At 41.6% G+C, this 19,534-nt stretch overlaps 1 pseudogene; it reads left to right on the top strand.

Annotated features, from left to right (window-relative positions):
• The first annotated feature begins 1,669 nt into the window (after positions 1-1,669).
• Positions 1,670-17,527, top strand: LOC147423525 (uncharacterized; annotated as a pseudogene).
• Positions 17,528-19,534: the final 2,007 nt, after the last annotated feature.

Consider the following 19,534-nt stretch of genomic DNA (forward strand, 5'->3'; position numbering starts at 1 on the left):
CTTTGCCTTGCATATCAACTTTAAGAAACAAAAATAAAAGAAAGGCAACTTCTTTTGGAACAAGGTTGCAAGGCTTTGAATGTAATTTGACAAGAAATTGTCGGTGGACAAATAAATGAAGTCTTCTTAGAAAATCTTCCTAGCCTCTTTGTTACTTTTCCTTTCTTAATTGAGTTGGTAGTAAATTCAGTTGGATGTCAATAAGTCTTACCATCAAAAACCAAGCACTTGCCTTCAACTGCCTCTTCAAACTCTTTGAATTCTTCTAACAAAAAGTCCTTCAAATTGTCTAGCATAACTGCAAGATCAAACAAAGGATTGAATATTTCATATGCCTTGGTTTACACTTCCATGTCATCACCATCCATGAAAACAACCAAGAGCTTATCACTTGGGCTCTCCTCTAAAATCTCTTCACGACCTTCATTCATGATTTGTTTGGAAAAAGTTCAAAGCAAAGAAGGTAGACCAAAACAGAGCGATAGAGGCTTAGGCCGTGCAAGAAGAACCCAAATGGTGCGATAGAAGCACCAGGCACACTCTGTTAGCTATGGCTATCACATCGTCCATAGGCTTAGGCCGTGGAAGCAAATCCCAAACAGTGCGATAGAAGCACGAGGCACACTCTGCTGACTACCGCTATCGCGTTGTGAAAGTGGTTAATAATGTGCCAATAGAACCCGAATGAAGCAATAGAGGAATGATCCAACCCTTGCAAACACTCACCCTCATGTCATGCAGGACCAATATGATGGATAGAGTGATCAATGAAATAGAGTTGAGAGAGCAGTGAAATAGAGCTTTGAAAAGGTTAAGCTTAAAGAATCTCGCATCGTGCGACACCAAAAAAAGTAAAACACCATAAAAAGACGAGATCAAGATTTATCTAAGGGGGTCAAAAATGACCGTTATGGACACGTGTCACTCATGCACACGTGCCACATGGCATGATTTCAACGGACACTGTATGGATGGTCAATTGTGTAAAAAGCTCATGTCATGTGTTCATTTTCCACCCCCCCCCCCCCCCCCCCCCCCCCCCCCCCCCCCCCAAACAACACGTTCACGTTGTTTTGTACCTCCAACATCCTCCGCCATCTCTTCTTTCATCTTTATACTATATTTTTCTCATCGACCTGTACACCCCCTTTCACGTTATTTTGTCGACCCACACACCCCCTTTCTGCCCGATTTGCTCTCCGGTTACCGCATTTTTTACAACTTCCCGCATGACGTGATAGCGAGTACATTCAAAATTTAAGAGGACATCTTATCACGTCCTGTGGTATTTAATCATCTTCCCGAACGACGCGATAGCGAGCACTTCAAGACTGTGGAAGGACCTCTTATCGCATCCTAAGGTATTTTTCATCTTCTCGGACCACGCGATAGCGAGCACTTCTGTGGAAGGACCTCTTATCGCGTCTTGCAGTATTTCTTCATCTTGCCACACGACATGATAGCAAGCACTTCCAGACTGCAGTCGGACCTCTTATCGTGTCATGTGGTATTTCTTCATCTTCTCAAACGAGACGATAGCGAGCATTTCCAGACTGTGGGAGGACCTCTTTTTGCATTGTTCTAGATATTTTAGAAGTCTCTTGGACCTCCCGCGGGCCTTGTTTTGGAGAATTTTGTGGCAAAGAACAAAGCATTTTACAACTATCAAATGGCGAGGACAAAGCAAACTACAAGAAAAGTTTACCAAGCCCCAAAAGATTCAGAGAAAGAAGATGACAACCAAGAAGAATCAGTCAATCCAGAGGTTGTGAAGAAAGAAGGGAAACCACCTACACAACCTCGCCCGAGGCCTACTACTAGAAAAAGATTAAATTATCAAGTCAAATCTCTAAGGGAGATAAGGAAAGCACAGAAATCTACTTGTCTTCTTATTCCAAAGCTACCTTTCATGAGAGTTGTCAAAGAGATATGAGATAGACTTATGAGCATGATAAATATCAAAACCTTTGTTTCAATAAGATGGCAATCTCAAGCCTTGATGTGTCTTCAGGAGGCTGTTGAGGATTTTCTTATAGACTTTATGAATGATAGCTACATTGCAGCTGCATTTGCTCACAGGGTCACACTGATGAGCAAAGATTTTGTGCTTGTGGCAAGGTTGAGGTACACGTTTGATAAGGATTTTGCGCTTATTCCTAGTGAGGATCTTAGGGCCTTCCAAATTTTAAATATCCCCCCTTCCAGGCAGCAGAAGAATTCAGGGGTTGTCATTGAAGATGTTACACATCAGTATGAGACAAGAAAGGCTCAGGATATCAAAGCAGGAAAGGAGGTTGAGAGGGACCAATACATGATGTCAGAGGATGCTATCCTTACAGAGCAATCAAAAATTCTAAGAGCATCTAACTCTCTCCTTTATGAAAAGTTACAGGCTGAATGGTTGTGGATGTCTCCATGTGTGGGGATAATGAGGTGTACTGTGATATATTCCCTCAGGACACAAGTATGCTTGTAAACTCCAACATTGAGCTTGGTGATACTGTGCTCTTTATCTGTCTCAAGCATGTGTTTCCCCTTTGCTAATTATTAGTGCATGTGTAGGCACAAGGGCCTCATTGGAGGATGTGTTTTCTTTTTCAGGTGTCTTATGAGAGATCTTCCAGAGGCTATAGCTATGCAAATTTCCATACTTGATAACACAATGTCTACTTAACAAGCAAGGAAGACTTTCAAGTTTTTTTTGAAGATTTAACACGCTGACCTGCAATTACATAATATACCCCTATGTTGAAGGGTAAGTCTTAACTCCTAACAATTTATAATATTTTGTGGTATTCCTAGCTAATTGTTATTTTTTTGTAGAGGACATTGGAGTCTTATTATCTTCAATATTTTGGAGAAAGATATTATAATTATGAATTCATTGTCAAGTATCCATGGGAGAAGTAAACTGTAAGTATGAAGTATGAAGTATCCATGGGAGAAGTAAACTGTAAGTATGAAGTATAATCTATGCTTGATGGCCCGTTGTTTTCTATTAGTAGCTTTTTGATTGATGTCTTCTTGCACTGCTACCAAAATTATCGTTGGTCACCTTAGTACCACAAATAAGGATTACAATATAGAAGGTTTCAAGTACTACAATCAAAAATTGCCTTTACAAACAGACTCAACATCTTGTGGATGGAGGGTGCTTGCCAATGCATGGAGATATCTTGAGTCAAGGTGCAGGATGACTACACTCTTTGTAAGTGTGTATATCATGTGCCATTGATTTATTTTGACTTGTTAACTATGTATGTACTCATGTCCTTTAATTTTGTTCTCTATTTGTTGCAGTTGCATGACTATCTAGAGTCTTGGGTCACGTGGGTGAGAGAGAAGTGTGTTTATATGGTTTTGGAAAGATCAATAAACCAAAATGATTCAGAATCTCCTATGGAACCAAGTACAGATGAGAAAGAGTCTCCTTTGCCACCAAAGAAAGGTAGAGCCACCAAGGGTTTGGAGGCAAAGAAAAGAGATCACAAGAAGAAGAGTCCTGCAAAGAAGATCCATACAAAGAAAAGCCTTTCAAAGAGAATCCATACAAAGAAGAGTCCTACAAAGAAGATCCATGCCAAGAAGAGTCCTGCCAAGGGGAAGCGTCCCACCAAGAAGAAGAGCCCTACAAAAAGAAAAGCAGACACAAAGGGCCATCCATTCCACTCACCATTGAAATTCAAGGTTCAAAAGAGTTGTACAGCTAAGAACCGTAAGGGGGAGGCACCTAGCACACCTTTCAAGCTACCATTTATGTTGCCAAAGAAGGTTTCCAAGTCACCCAAGCCAACCACTCCTCAGGAGCCCAAAGCACCAACCCCTGCCAAGTCCCCCGTGCCAAGCCCTGAGGAGCCCAAGTCACCACCACCCACTCATGAACTGAGTTCACCCCCTCCTGAACACAAAAGAAAAAGGGTCTCTGAGGATGCAAAATCCTCTCAGGTGAAAAGAAAAGTGGTGTTTCATGATTGATTACTCCACAAAATTATATATAGTTTTGTTTGTTTTGTCCATATGAACATATACTCAAGTTGGTGATTCATGATTTTGTACTTCAAATACTTAATACCAACTATTCGATTCTTAAATGTGTATCATGGTGTCACGTAAGGTTAAAACAACATAAATAATGATCACAATAAGGTAGAAAAGACAAATATATTTGCAAAATGCAAATGTTACAATATTGAACTTGTTTTTTCAAGTCCTTGCAAGTGGCTCAAATATAACTCTTTTTCGGGGAAGGCATGCGATGCAAGAGGTTGAATTGTCCATCCTTGTGCTCACCACAATTCCATCCACGTTGAATCTACACTCAGGAGATGTTTCATCAAGAAACTCAAGAGATTCTCTAACATCCTGTAGTCTCCAATTTGTTGTTATTATAAGGCTTCTATGCTTGGTGTGTGGATGAACTGTGACCTTTAGTTAAAATTCTAGACAATTTTCCTCAGAGTCGAGAGGAACCCAACTACCTAATTTGCTTCTCCATCTCCTATAGTCATAGCCCAGAACTAATGATTGACGACATAGTTGATATGAGATAGACATAGAATTTGGGCTTACTCTACAACTCTTATTATCGCCAATATGGAAAGTTTCTTTGGTACTCCATCCATCTCCAAGTACATTATCCAGTTCAATCATAGAAAGTCTTCTATTAAGACACATCGTCTTGGTCCTTTGCAATTCCATTGTTTTGAAACATGCCACAAAGACATGTATAGGCATAAACCATTGAACTTTAATCCTTCTTGATATCCAGCCTGGAGACCATAGCTTTAAGGATGTCTTCTTTGACTTGCAAGTCCTTTGCAAGTCCATTGTTTTGAAACATGCCACAAAGACATGTATAGGCAGAAACCATTGAACTTTAATCCTTCTTGATATCCAACCTGGAGCCCATAGCTTTAAGCATGTCTTCTTTGACCTTGGATTTGAAGCTTGATATAGTACATGCATCAGGAGCCTCCTAGTCAAGTGAACTTATGGTAGGAACGGGTAACTGATGTAGTTCTCCATTTGCACCTTCTGGTGATGGAACCTTGTACTTTGCAAAATAGACAAACAAATCCATTGTTTTGTAAAAATAAGGTGGCTTGTCAGCGTACATAACATCTGCAATCCCTTTATGCATTGCTTTGAACGTCCCACTTAGACTCTCCACAGGCTTCCATTCCACAGTTGTTGAAGGAAATTTATCTCGAATGGAATAAAAAAATGAGAAAAAACAATGGGAGAATTGTTAGGTGCAGTGACTATGGTGGATGGCGACGGTGAGGATCCATGGCTCCTTGAGCGTGCAGAGCAGAGAGGGGATGAACGAGATGGAGAGAGAGAGAGAGAGAAGCTTCGACACAACACAAAAGCACGCTTTTTTTTTGTATTGACTTTGTAAAAAGCCTTACAATATATCAAATGATGTAGCCATGCAAAAATTCTAAACGACGTGGAGTTACAGTTGCATGTTACAGGGCCCACAGGTAGACGATACACGGCTTGAACCCAACAATCCCCCCCTCGAGCCCGAACTACATCATTCTCATAATATCTCAAGTTTTTAATGTACTCAATAACCGTGAGTTTTAGGTTCTCTCCCCAAGGATTTTGGTGTATCCATAACCTGGTGCTATGATAGTGAACCCCCCCTTGAACACATAGGGTGTAGGTTAAAAAATTAGCTACCAAAAAATGGACTTTTTGGTTTATTGCCAAACCTTGGGTTTAAGGTGTACCCAGTAACCTCATGAGAAGTGCAACAAAAATGGGTTGAGAACAAATTTTTCTGGGAGGTCTTACCACTTATGTGTGGTAGTGTCTATCACCCGTACAAATGTGTATCATGGCATGACTGACAAGAGATAGGGTAAAAGAGGCTTTGATTAAAAAGCATAATTGTGTTGACAAAGGACAAAACATAACAAATCTATGTATCTGAGAGGGAAAAATAATTTTTTTACTTTTTATTGATGTATCGAGTGCTTGAAGAAAATGGTTTGCACAAAGATTGTGTGTCTCCCAGAAATTGGCAACCCATGTATCTTCTTGCTTCTCCTGGTTTCTTTGCCGATCTCAAGCTCTTGACGCTATCGTTTATTTTTATCTTCGTGTGTGTCACTAAAAAGGGACCCAGTGGCTAGCAGCCTTTTGATATGCTCGCAAAACGGCCAAAAAGTTTGACCAAAACTATGTTGTATTGCAATACAACCTGCCAAATTATAGTAGCATTTTGAAATGCATCCTGGGTGGCTCAATGATTTGCAGCAGCATTTTGATATGCTAGATAAAGAGAGACCGCCTCTACTACAGCTAGACAGACAACATCTTGATATGCTCAAAAAACTGTCCAAAATCGTTCAATGCCTTTTGAGATGCTGTCGAGGTGTTGCCAATTACCTTTGGGAGTTTTGAGGGAGTTTTGAGAGGCAAGATGAAGAATCACTGTGGGGTTTCACTGCCTAGGAACAGTAGCATTTTGAGATGCAAGTCGCAAAGGTCTTCTTTGCCTTCGTCTGTAGGCGTTTTGATATGCTGCCTAGTAGACGACCGCCTCGCTCAACAGCGCCGCCCTTGGTTTTCCTGCAGCGTTTTAGAACATTTCTTTGCCAACACCTCCTTGCTTTGGCCCGCCTGAAGTGGAGTTGCAGTTGCATGTTATAGGGATATGTTCCCACGGGTAGACGATACAGGGCTTGAACCCAACAAGAATGAACAATTCATTGTATCAAATAAAAGTTCTTTTTTACTTATAGTAAGAATGCAGTGTGGGATGTTCCTCCAAGTCTAACACCATATCCTTGGCCATGTACACATGTTGAACCTTAGCTAGCCATCCATTGCCGGTCTCTTTGAAAGCAAGAACATGACGTTTCCAATGGTTTTTTACTTTATCACGTTTAGTTCTCTTCACTCTGTGTACACCTTTGCATGAAGGAAGAATTGTTACCTGGTCATTCACATAAAAAATATGGGTTTCCAAAGACCATCCTCTCTAACATTATGAAAGTCATAAGAAGTTAAGTTATGTGAAGGGCGGCGACGTGCAGAAGACGCCATGGAAACTCAAAGATTAGAGAAGAAGAAAGAAAATATAGAGATAGAAAGACTTAAACCTCTCACAAAATAGAGGGAAAGTGAAAAAGGTAGACATTTGAAAAAATTAGGTGATTTGTCATTAATGGCCTCGTTTTTAGAGCCTTCTCACATAAATTTTGAATCTTTTGACAATGATTTTGTGAAATATAAAATAGAATAAAAGATGAGACTTCATTACTTTGGGCCACAAATTTAATGAGCTTACTCGTCGAAAGCACCTAAATATTGCAGTTTCAACCTTATGATCAAAACATTTAGCCACTCTCTATCAAAATAGGACCACCAAAACACTTTTGTACACATGTCAAATGACTAATAGACTATTCCTTAATCCTTAGATTAACAAACAACCCTTTTTGAGTCCTTTTTGGCCCTAATGAGATGGGGGCCATGTTCAGACGATTAGGGTAAAGCGGCCTAGATTAAGCCGCTCTAAATCAAGTTAGAAGATCATTTGGACATTTCAATCTTCTTAGGTCTAGCCACTAAGGGTTAGCAATTTAAATTTAGTGGCTTAGGGTTAGTGACTTTTGGTTTCGTCGCTAATAGATGGCTGTATTTGGAGCTTTAGGGTATGCCATGTAAAGCTGCCTAGATTTGGCCACTCCAAATTGGAGTAGTATAGCATTTAGCCATTTCAGTCTGCTTAGGTCTAGCGGCTTTTAGTTTGGTCGCTAACAGATGGTGCACCATGTTCAAACGATTAGGATAAGATGTGTAAAGCCGTTAGGTTAAGCCACTCTAAATCAGATTAGGACAATGTTTGGCCATTTCAATTTTCTTAGGGCTAAGTGCTAAAGATTGGCGGGTTAGAGTTAGCAACTTAGGGTTGGCGATTTTTGGTTTGGTCGTTAATAGATTGATGACTGTATTTGGAGCGTTAGGGTAGGCCATGTAAATTCACTTAGGTTTAGCTGCTCCGATTTAGATTAGTGTAGCATTTGGCCATTTCAATTTTCTTAAGGTTAGCCTCTTAGGGTTAGTGGCTTTTGGTTTGGCCGCTCATAGATGGTGCATGATGTCGAACGGTTAAGGTACGATATGTAAAGCTTCTTAGATTAAGCTGCTTTAAATTGGATTAGAGAAGAATTTGGACATTTTAGTCTACTTAGGGCTACTCGCTAAGGGCTGACGGCTTAGAATTAGCGGCCTAGGGTAAGGGACTTCTTGTTTGGCTGCTAATAGATCATTGTATTTGGAGCGTTAGGGTAGGCAGTGTAAATCCTCTTAGATTTGTCCGCTCCAAATTGGATTAGTGTAGCATTTGGCTATTTTAGTTTGCTAATAGGGTTAGCGGCTTTTGGTTTGGTCGCAAATAGATGGCCATGTTTGGACGGTTTGACCAATAAGATTTTTAGAATTGACTGTTACGTATTAGGATTTGTCCTCGATCTACATGCACTACCATGTAGACGTGTGTGTATACTTATGTTGTATCCATGAATATAGGCATTGACCAATAAAGATGAAAGTATTATTCGTTGGACCTGATCTCCGTGCACCTCTAGAGCAAGGTGTGCAGGGATCGGGCATGGTTAGAGATTATGAGGTAGTTAAGCTACATTGATATCTACTTTTGGTTTGGCTAATTAGGGTTGTTCATGCAAAGAAGTTATTGGTTTGGCTAATTAGGGCTAGCAGAAAATGGTTTGGCCAATTAGGATTAGCCGTACAAAGACGCTTATGGTTTGGCCGATTAGGGCTAGCTGCTTTTTGTTTGGCCATCATGGTTAGCCATGTGAAGATGTTTATGGTCTACTCAGGGCTAGGTAGCCATTTGTTCACATTTATATGCTAGCTCATGTTATACTCTCTAATAGCAGTCAAGCGTGTGCACTCACTATTGTTTTTTTTTTTTTTTTTTTGCAATCTTTAGATTAATTTGGACAATAGGATGGCATGCCTTTGTATGCTATGTAAGCATCAATTCTTTCAAAAATTAAATATTTGTGATCAACATAAATGCAACAACGACCTTTTTCCTATAGAGCAGCTACAAGATCTGTGTTATCAATCTCATGGTCAAGAGAGTGCCGGTAAAATCTTGGATATTGATATGATTCAATCTCAACACAAACTCAATAGAGGAGGCGAACATCAAATAAAACACTACCGGTGGAGTCTACCCCATCGATGGAACATATGTTGGATGTCTTCTTTGACATTGAACCCATCATTGAAAGCCAAGGTTCAAGACAACACTACCTCTTGACCTAAATCATCCCATCCACAACAACATCATGAGACTGAACAAGAGGAAGAAGAGATGATGAAAAGGCTTGTCCGCATGCCGCTCTACAACGTTGCCAAAAGTTCTATTCTTCATACAGCTTTGGCAATGATTAACCTACAATCTATTTGTGGATGGTCCGACACGAGTGTTACAAAGCTTCTCAAGTAAATATATATATGGCATACTAATTTACCTGAGAGGCCAAAGTTCTTGTTTAAATTACTTAAATGGTTTTGAGAGATTGCTCAATGAGAAGATTTTGATAGAAGGTCCGACACGAGTGTTACAGAGCTTCTCAATTAAATATATATATGGCATACTAATTTACATGAGAGGCCAAAGTTATTGTTTAAATGGTTTTGATAGATTGCTCAATGAGAAGATTTTGGTAGAAGGCAATCACATGCCCCCTACTTGACCCACTAACAAACACAAAGTTGGGGATGGACTATATTAAAATCCATGCATGTCTTAATGATTGTGTACTCTTTTGAAACAAGTACGAGTATTTAGAACAACTTTCCAAATGTGAATCAAATAGGTATAGAGAGAACATGCAAGGGAAATTTTTCCATGCAAAGATTCTACTACGACACTTCCCAATCATTCCAAGGATAAAGAGTATGTTCATGTGAAAGTATATAGTAGCTTTGATGACATGGCATCAAAATAATAGATCCACAGATGATGTGATGCGGGTCATGTTGATTCTCTTGAAGCACATAGAGAAATGATGGTCTGCATTTAAAGAAGAACCTTGTTGTGTTCATTTTGGTTTGGCAATGGATGGATTAAGCCCATTTGGAATTAGGAGTTCCTCATGGAGCACATGGCCTATTTTATTGGTGAACTATAATCTTCCACCATGGTTGGCTATCAAGAATGTCCATCTGTCTTGTCACTGATTTGTTACCATATACATGTGGTAGTGATGTGTGTGAACACACTAGGACCGCCGGGGCATTTTTTCCCTCTTTAGGAGGTTTTTTCCCCCCCGTGCATTGTATATACGCCCATCACTCTAGGGCTATCTATCTTTCCATTGCACACTAAGTAACACACTCTCTATTGTGTGCCTTGAGCTTCCTTCGTCTTCTCCAAGTTGTGTGTGTTTCTCTGCAACCCTAATTCCAACAATTGATATCAGAGCAGGTCACGTCCTCCCAGGCTTAGTCGCCAGCTGCTCCAACACTCGCCTGCTCACTTTCTCCGATTTCAGTGAGCTTTGGCGAGCGTTCGCAGGTCGACAAAAACTTTGGGCAAGCTCGAAGAGCTTAGTCTTCTCAAAATTTTGATTTGGGCTCATTTCGGCCTCCGTTTCCACTACAAGCAGTACTGCATAGGCTATTTCGTCATTTTGTGCAGAATTTATGTCAGTGCCGTTTTTTGCATAACATATGCCTTATAGTCTTCTACAGTTTGTGCTATATAGCACAGGTTGTTCCCGCTCCGTTTCTCCTATTTTCGGACAGTTTTAACATCAGGTGCAACATTTACCATGGCTGACAACAACAACACATATGTGTTCAAGATGTTTGTTGCTGAGGACAGGTTGGATGGGGACAACTACCCTATGTGGGCTTATATGATGCAACATGTTCTTGTGTCAAAGGGTGTCTGGAACATTGTGCAGGGCATTGATGTACGTCCTGGTTCTGAGGATGTAGGCGATGTTGAGGATGTTGCAGGTCTTGTTGCAAGGATTGCAGCTGTTAGAGTTGTTTTGCCTACGGCAAAACAAGCTTGTTGGGATGTTAAGGATGCGCAAGCTCATGCATTGATTGCGTTGTCTGTGAAGCGCACCATTGTTCCTCACATCCGTTCAACAAAATCTGCAAAACAGGCTTGGGATATTCTAGCAGGTCTTTATGCAAGCCGCAATGAGGCTAAAATTTCTTTGTTGCATAAAGAGCTAGAGTCGAAGATTATGCATGAGGAAGATGATATGGGCACTTTCCTTGCTAGTGTCAAGGATATCAATGAGCAACTTATTTCTACAGGTGAAGTCATTTCAGATAGTTCCCTTGTGAAGACTGTTCTTGATGCCTTACGAGATTCCTACCAGACTTTTGCTAGTACTTGGAGACTGATGACCCAAGGAAATCCTGAAGTTGTCAAGTTTGATGCATTATGCACATTGTTGTTGCAAGAGTCACTTTCTAGAAAAAATAGGACTAGGCAGCGTGCAGTTGAACAGGATTTTATTGCTTTTCAAAGAAAGGGTGGTAACAATAATGTAGCCACTTCTTATGGTTCTGCTACGAGTGGCAAAAATTCTGTTCCTAATGCGTCTGCTGGCAGCACTTCATCTGGCAGTTCTGGTGATAAGGGAAAAAAGAAGATGCGTTGCCATTATTGTAAAGCTAATGATCACTTGATCGAGTTGTGTCCTAAGTTGAAGGCCAAAGAGGCTAAGAAGCAAGAGAGTGGTTCCACTGCAAATGCTGGTTCCACTACAAATGCAGCCATTGTTGAGTCTTCTGTGAAAGGAGATTGTGATGCTGATGTTGATGCAGAATGGGCTTTTAGCGCAGAGTGCACTTACAATCCTGTTGTCCATGATGCATGCTTGTCAGTTGCTACAGATTCACATGTGTGGTATTTCGACAGTGGTGCTACAAAGCACATTACCTCACATCGTGAATTGTTTACCTCTCTCGAGTCTATCCCTCATGGGAATTCAGTCACTTGTGCCAACAACGCCTCTTATCCAGTTCAAGGAGTTGGAAAGATTGTGCTCACTGCTGCTAATGGCATTTCCTTCACACTTGTTGATGCACTTTATGTACCTGGGATCAAGAAGAATCTCTTGTCTGTATCCGCACTTGCTAGACTTGGAATTGTAGTCAAATTTGTGGATGACAGATGTACAGTTCATGATCTCAGTTTTGGTGATGAAATTGTTGCATCTGGCTTTTTGTGCCGTGGGCTATATAAGCTCACTTTGTATGACAAGTGTGGAAAAAATTTTGCAAATGCTGTTGCAGATTCAAGGGCTATTTCAGATGCAAAACTTTGGCATGCACGTTTTGGTCATCTGAATTTTGAAGTTTGCTGCGTTTGCGGAAATCTGATATGGTTGCTTCTTTGCCACCTCTTGAAGCACCTGTCAAACATGTTTGTGAAGGCTGTATTTTGGGTAAGATGCAGCGTTCTAAATTTCCAAAGGATGGTTCAGTTCGGGCCACATGCAGGTTGCAGCTTGTGCATTGTGATGTTTGTGGGCCCATGCAAACTCCGTCCTTGGGCAATTACCTGTACTTCGTGACTTTAATTGATGATTACTCCAAGCATGCATGGGTATTTTCACTTAAAGGGAAGTCCGAAGTTTTTATGTGCTTCAAACAATTTCTGGCTATGGCTGAAAATGTCTCGAAATGTACTATGGGCACCCTCCGTTCCGATCGAGGGGGGGGGTATATGTCTCATGAATTTAATGCATTTCTGGCTAGTCATGGGATAAAACACCAATGTACAGTGCCTTATACACCTCAACAAAATGGTGTTGCTGAGAGGAAAAATAGGTCACTTACGGAAATGGCACGATGTATGGTCAAAAGTCAAGCTTTGCCGCATTCTTTTTGGCTTGAGGCCATTATGTACTTAACAGGTGTCCTACGAAAGCTTTGCAGTCTATTACTCCATATGAAGCATGGCATGATAGAAAACCTTCTATTGAGCACATGCGTGTTTTTGGCTGTTTGGCATATGCTTTGGTGCCACAAGTGCAGCGCAGAAAATTGGATGATAAGGCTGTCAAATGTATTTTTGTTGGTTATAATGCTGAAAGCAAAGGTTACAGGTTGTATCATCCACAAAAAAAAAATATTTTGGTTTCTCGGGATGTAGTGTTTGTGGAAGATTCTGTTCAGCCCTTGCTATCATGTACTAGAGACAGTAATGTAAGCTTTTCAGTGGTGGAAATACGAATGTAAGTTCCAATGAGGTAAATGTACAACCTATGGGGGTTTCTGAAAATGTTTCAGATCAGCTTATTACTGATGTAGATCTACATGATGTACTTGATGAGGAAAGGGTTGAAAATGAGCAGGTTAGAGGTATGCCAAAATGGCTGGTGCACACTTTGCGTGACAGTAAATTGGATGCACCTTTGTCTAGTCGTACTCGTTCAAGCTCTCTCCATGCATCTTATGCATTAGATTGTTATGCTTTGGCTGCGTCTAGTATACATGATGTTGAGGAGCCTCTATCTTTTGATGAAGCACAGAATTCAGAAAATTGGATGGCTGCCATGCAATCAGAATATGATGCACTTATAGAAAATGACACATGGACTTTATGTGATTTGCCTCCTGGCAAAAAGGCCATTGGTACGAAGTGGGTTTACAAGTTGAAACGCAAGCCGGATGGTGAGATCGATCGCCATAAGGCTCGACTTGTTGCAAAGGGTTATGCACAACAAAAAGGCATAGATTATGAAGAGACTTTTGCTCCCACTTGTCGTATGACTACTGTGCATTTTCTATGTGCATTGGCAGCTCATTTTGGTTGGGATGTACATCAATCAGACATTGTTACTGCTTTCTTCAATGGTAACATATTTGAGGAAGTTTATGTAACGCAGCCTCACGGTTTTGTCATAAAAGGACAAGAGGACAAAGTGTGCAAATGTAACAAGGCTTTGTATGGGTTGAAGCAATCTCCTCGTGCTTGGTATGAGAAAGCTGACACTCATTTGGTCAAACAAGGCTTTCGTAACAGTCCAACAGAAAGCACATTGTATGTAAAGCGTGAGGGTGATGTACTTCTCATTGTGGTTCTTTATGTTGATGATTTGCTGATCATTGGACCAAATGAGAGACATATTGCTGAATTTAAGGCTGATTTGAATGCTACTTTCAAGATGAAAGATTTGGGGCTGTTGCATCATTATTTGGGTATACAGTTTAAGCAGTGTGATGGTGGTATTGCCTTGTGTCAGAAAAGTTACATAGAGACATTGCTATGTAAGTTTGGACTTGAGGATTGCAAACCTATTGCCACTCCCATGGAAATAGGTTTGAAGTTGAGTCTACATGATTCTGATGATCCTGCTGATGTCACTCTTTACCAAACTACAGTTGGCTGCCTCATTTATGTATGCAAAACGAGGCCGGATATTCAATTTGCACTCTGACAGGTCAGCAGATTTATGCATAGCCCAAGGTCTAAGCATTGGCAGGCTGTCAAGAGGATTTTCCGCTACCTTAGTGGCACTTTATATCTTGGCTTGTTTTATCCCAAGGGGGGATCATTGCCGCCAGACTTACATGCTTTTTCGGACTCAGATTGGTGGGCTGGTTGTTTTGACACGCGAGTGTTCCCAAGTGGTTTTTATTTCATGCTTGGCAGTTCATGTATATCATGGTTGAGCAAGAAGCAACCTACTGTGGCCACTTCGAGTTGTGAGGCTGAGTACAGGGCAGTCTTCACAGCTACGGTTGAGTCTCAGACGCCTTATGGCTGATTTGGGTGTTGGATAGGACATTGCCAACACTATCTACACTGACAGTCAGAGAGCATTGGCAGTTGCGAGGAACCCAGTTTTTCATGCTCGCACAAAGCACATTGAGGTGCATTACCACTATGTCAGGGAGAGGCTCTCAGCAGGAGAGACCAGCTTGGCTTATGTGCCAACACAGGACAACCTTGCAGATCTTTTCACAAAGGCATTCTCTCGTGAGAAGCTTGAAGCTTTCCGCAAAGCTTTGGGCTTACTCCCCTTTGTGGATTGATCCTGTCCTCAGGGCATGGCACTTCCCTTTACTCATGTGCCAGCTCTTGTTCACCTGATCACTCCAGGGGGGATTTGCTACCATATACATGTGGTAGTGATGTGTGTGAACACACTAGGACCACTGGGGCATTTTTTCCCTCTTTAGGAGGTTTTTTTCCCCCGTGCATTGTATATACGCCCATCAATCTAGGGCTATCTATCTTTCCATTGCACACTAAGTAACACACTCTCTATTGTGTGCCTTGAGCTTCTTTTGTCTTCTCCAAGCTGTGTGTGTTTCTCTGCAACCCTAATTCCAACATGATTGTTCCAGGGAAGTACAAGGTAAAGAACATGGATGTTTATCTGGAACCACTTATAGAAGATCTTCAAACCTTGTGGATAGGGATTGATGTGGTTGACATGTCCCAACTAGTCCATCAATGACATGCCCACGTGCAAGGAATTCTCATGTGGACCATGCATGATTGGCCAGGCTTTGGTGAATTTTCAGGTAAGTACTTGGGAAACCCATATCTATTTGTATTCTATTTTCTAGTCCATTGCTTGATATTTTTTAGTTCTTTCTTTTTGGTCTAAAGGTTAGAGCTACTCAGCGGACCATGCATGTCTGTTATCTGGACCTTGACTTGGCTTTCAGTGCTCTGATTATTTGGGAAATATACCATACAAGGAGCATGGAAGTCTTTTGCCTGAAGGTCATGAGTTGAGTGGACGTAATATATGCAAACACAACATGCACCCATTGAAGGCGAGTGACTAGAAGAACATGTGGCGAGAAGAATCTCTATTTTTCATGACCTTACATATTGGAGTGACTTGCTTATCAATCATTTGCTTAATCCAATGCATATTTTTTTAAATGTGGGGCCCAGATCTTGAGACACCTCTGATTGGTATTGAACGGCCCTGTCGGGGGGCACGTGGAGCACTACTGGTGTGGTAGCTTAGCATGGGATGTTCCCACGTCCTAAGGGAAAAATAATTTTAAAGAGAGAGTTGGAGAGCATCGAAAATGCCGTCAAGACTCCATGTAGGGGGTGTTTCATATGTAATAATGAAAGAGAGAGAGAACTCTCCAAGGTGTCTTATCCATGCAAAGTATACTAAATGTGGTGTGTTGAAGAGGATGTGAAGATCAAAAGTCTACAACAAGAAGTAATTTAAGATTTTGATGCTTTTGTTGATAAATTTGAAGCATGATGGAAGGCTTTGGTTGTTATTACCCAAGTGGTTAATGTGGATTGTTTCAAGCTGGAGAAGTTCCTAGCTTGCTTGCATCCTCATGTTCAAGAGAAGGTCAATTTTGAGGATCCCAAAAGCTATGATGAAGTTGTTAGAGTTGTCAGGGCAAAAAGTTGAAAGATGAATAAGAATGTGAAGGCAAGGTTGTTGCAGTTTGCAGCTTCCACTAGTGGACCTAAATCAAAGCAGATAGACAATTTTTGAGAGCTAAAGGTTCTTCCTTGTGTGTTGATATGCATTAGTGGTGGAAGCTAGTAGAGGTGATGGTAGATTAGAGGAGATGTTGTGTGTGCCTACAAGGCCTAAAAAGCTATAGAGAGGGATTTCTAGAGAGCCACCCAATGTGTTTGATCAAGAGGGTTTAAGTAAGACGATGATAAAGAAATGGGTTGAAGTGCCAAGAGTGGTGAATTTTGAAGAAGAAGATTAGGTTGTTCAAGCTCTAGCAGTGCTTTGGACACAAATAGCAAATTGGAGACACAATCCCTATCTTCAAGGTATGAGGTTTATGATGTTTTGCATGTGGATGAAGTGGTAGTAGATAATTGCAAGGTGCGTACAAGTGAGATGAAGGTCAAAGAGAAACATGATGTAGATGCAGAGATACCTTGTGTGAACTAGGGAATTGGGAAACCCTCTCATATGCCTTGTGATGGTGAGGCCCTATTGAATGAATATGTATAGGGTGATGGTGTATCCAACTTAGTTGAAGAGCCGGTCAGAATGTCCAAGCCCGTGGAGGAAGGTAGGTAGTTGAAGGTGCTATGTGGCACCATGTCGATGATGTCTCATTAAAGTAGTCATAGGATTTTCTATAGTAGGACAATAGGTACAAATCTAGGACAAGAAAGAGAGAGATTCTATGCTTATGGAAGAAGATCGGGTTAAAGAATATGGTCTATCAGAGTTGTTGGTGGATCCGTGTGGCTACTTGCTTGGATGGTCTTGACGATGTTGCAGGTATGGAGTGGGAAGAGGAGTTGATGCAATTGGAAGAGCCTTTGGTAAAAGAACACGTGCTTTTGGTGGTGCATGAAAAGGAAGAGAAGGCTATGGATGTAGCAAAGTTGTCAAGAGATGTATGCTACATTGTTTATGGGTATGCTTATGAATGGAGCAGTGCATTGGGCCATCAACTAGTTGCACGAGTCCGTGGAGGAGGACTCCACTCTACTTGGTTGGGAGGGAGGGTTAAGTATGTCATTTGTGCTTAATGAGAAAGATGGAGAGCACAGTAATGCTCTGCTTGTAGCTAGCTAGGTGCAATTCTACTTATAATTACTGCAAATGGATGGCTACAGTCCATGGCTATGTCTTTGATCAAGGTGGAACCTATGCTGTGATACAGGGGATGGGGCAACCCACTTTAGGTTTTTCAATAGGCTGGAATAAGACTCTATATATATGGTTTGGTTTTTTGATACTGTTTGCCAGGTTTGCAGCTTGTAGATGAATAAAGCAGTTTTTTGGTTGAATATAAATGTTCAACATGGGGGCTTGGCAATGATGGTGGAGCCAAAGTGTGTCGACCATAGTAGGGGGCACAAGTAGGTATGAATGGGCTATCAGGTGTAGGCATGGACAATGAAGGAGCTATGAAGTTAAAGTCTAGCAAAGGAGATCCTAAGGTGTATGGCTGAAGTGCCTAGAGAGTGGAGCATGTCAATCTTTTTGGATCAACAATTGGAGTCCCGATTGCCAAGATATAGGCCTTTGAAGATTTAACAAGGGTTGATTCTGAGGCTTTTCGATCGCATTAGAGAGCATGCCATCTAATGTTTTTTTAAGCTTTTTGGGGCTTGTATGTGAAGTGTCTAGTACGTGAAGGCCATAAGAGTTGACAGAATGTAAAACAAAATCCGGATCGGCAAGTTATAGCAGTTTGAAGTCGGCGGCGATTGTCAGTCCGCGAGGAATCTCATGAGTTTTTGTCGGTTTTGTGGCCTTGGTTGGCGGTGTGAGCGGGATGAAAACACACACAGCGCCTCTATAACGACCCGACACACACTCTTGGGAAGATACACACACACACTATGGGGCACCACTCGGCTTACACAACACACCTGGCCGAGACAGGGAACACACCTCTGGAGTGAGAGGAGAGAGACTATCCACTTGCCCACTCCACACACACACACACACACACACACACACCCAAAAAACTCAGCTCAAAAGAGGAGAATTTCTAATGTTTAGATACAAATGAGCTTGGGCCAACACCAATGGGGCAAACAACTCACACAATATGGGTAAAAGATACCAGATACAATCACAAACTAGAGCAGAAACTTCGCTCATAGGAGGAACTTACACAGAAAAACAGCAAGAAAAGAGTGAGGAATTTGGCAAAATGGACAGCGCCATCGCGGCCGGAACGGCCCAAAACCCCAGTCTACAATGTCAAAGTGCTCAAATCCGACCTCGGATGAGCAGTTTACGGTCAAAACAGGCTCCAAAAACCCAAAAAACACACCTGCGGCTGTTCCTCCTCTCTTCTCCACGTTTTTTCTGGTCTTCTCTCTTGTTTTTCAGTTCCCACACTTAGATTTATTAGTTGGGCACCCTTGGCCTTTTAGATGACCTCAAACGGACCCCGAACAGGCCAAAAACTGACCTCGCAGTGCATAGTTGTCACCTTTTTGCATCATTCGCACGCCTGGCACTCAGCTTTTTTCCAATAATGCATCTCGCCACCACGTGAAGTGGCCCCAAAAAGTGGTCCTAATGATGACCTTTTTGCATAACTCTCACCAGAAAACACCCAAGTTGTGTCGGTCCTCATCCGCGTGCAAATATTGACCTCGTTCGCCCTCCTGACGCCACTAGATGCCATCTGACGCACCTGCTGACCTCACGTCGTCGGCCCGCGGATAGCTTCCTCGAGAAGTTTTCCGCGCTACCAACTTCACTTTATTGTAGAAAAATCACACTAGTACTGATAATAGTTAAAATCGCTGCACTATGTACATGCTGTCCTACTTGTACACATGTGGGCCCCACGTAACCACCTGGCTATGGAAATTGGGTAATCCTTTATTCGATGCACCATGCATGTGTATGTACATATGCGCAATCCCTTGCTCAAAAAAACTTCTGACATAATTTGCCCATCCCCTAGCCTGCTAGATCATTCATGATCAGCAGTAGCAAAGAGAGATATGAGACTCGCCGCATCACAGGTCTCCTCATCCTTCACCAACATTGCTTGCTCCACAGACAGC

Source organism: Adiantum capillus-veneris, chromosome 26 (genome assembly GCF_014529385.1).
Source record: "Adiantum capillus-veneris isolate H3 chromosome 26, ASM1452938v2, whole genome shotgun sequence".
Taxonomy (NCBI): domain Eukaryota; kingdom Viridiplantae; phylum Streptophyta; class Polypodiopsida; order Polypodiales; family Pteridaceae; genus Adiantum; species Adiantum capillus-veneris.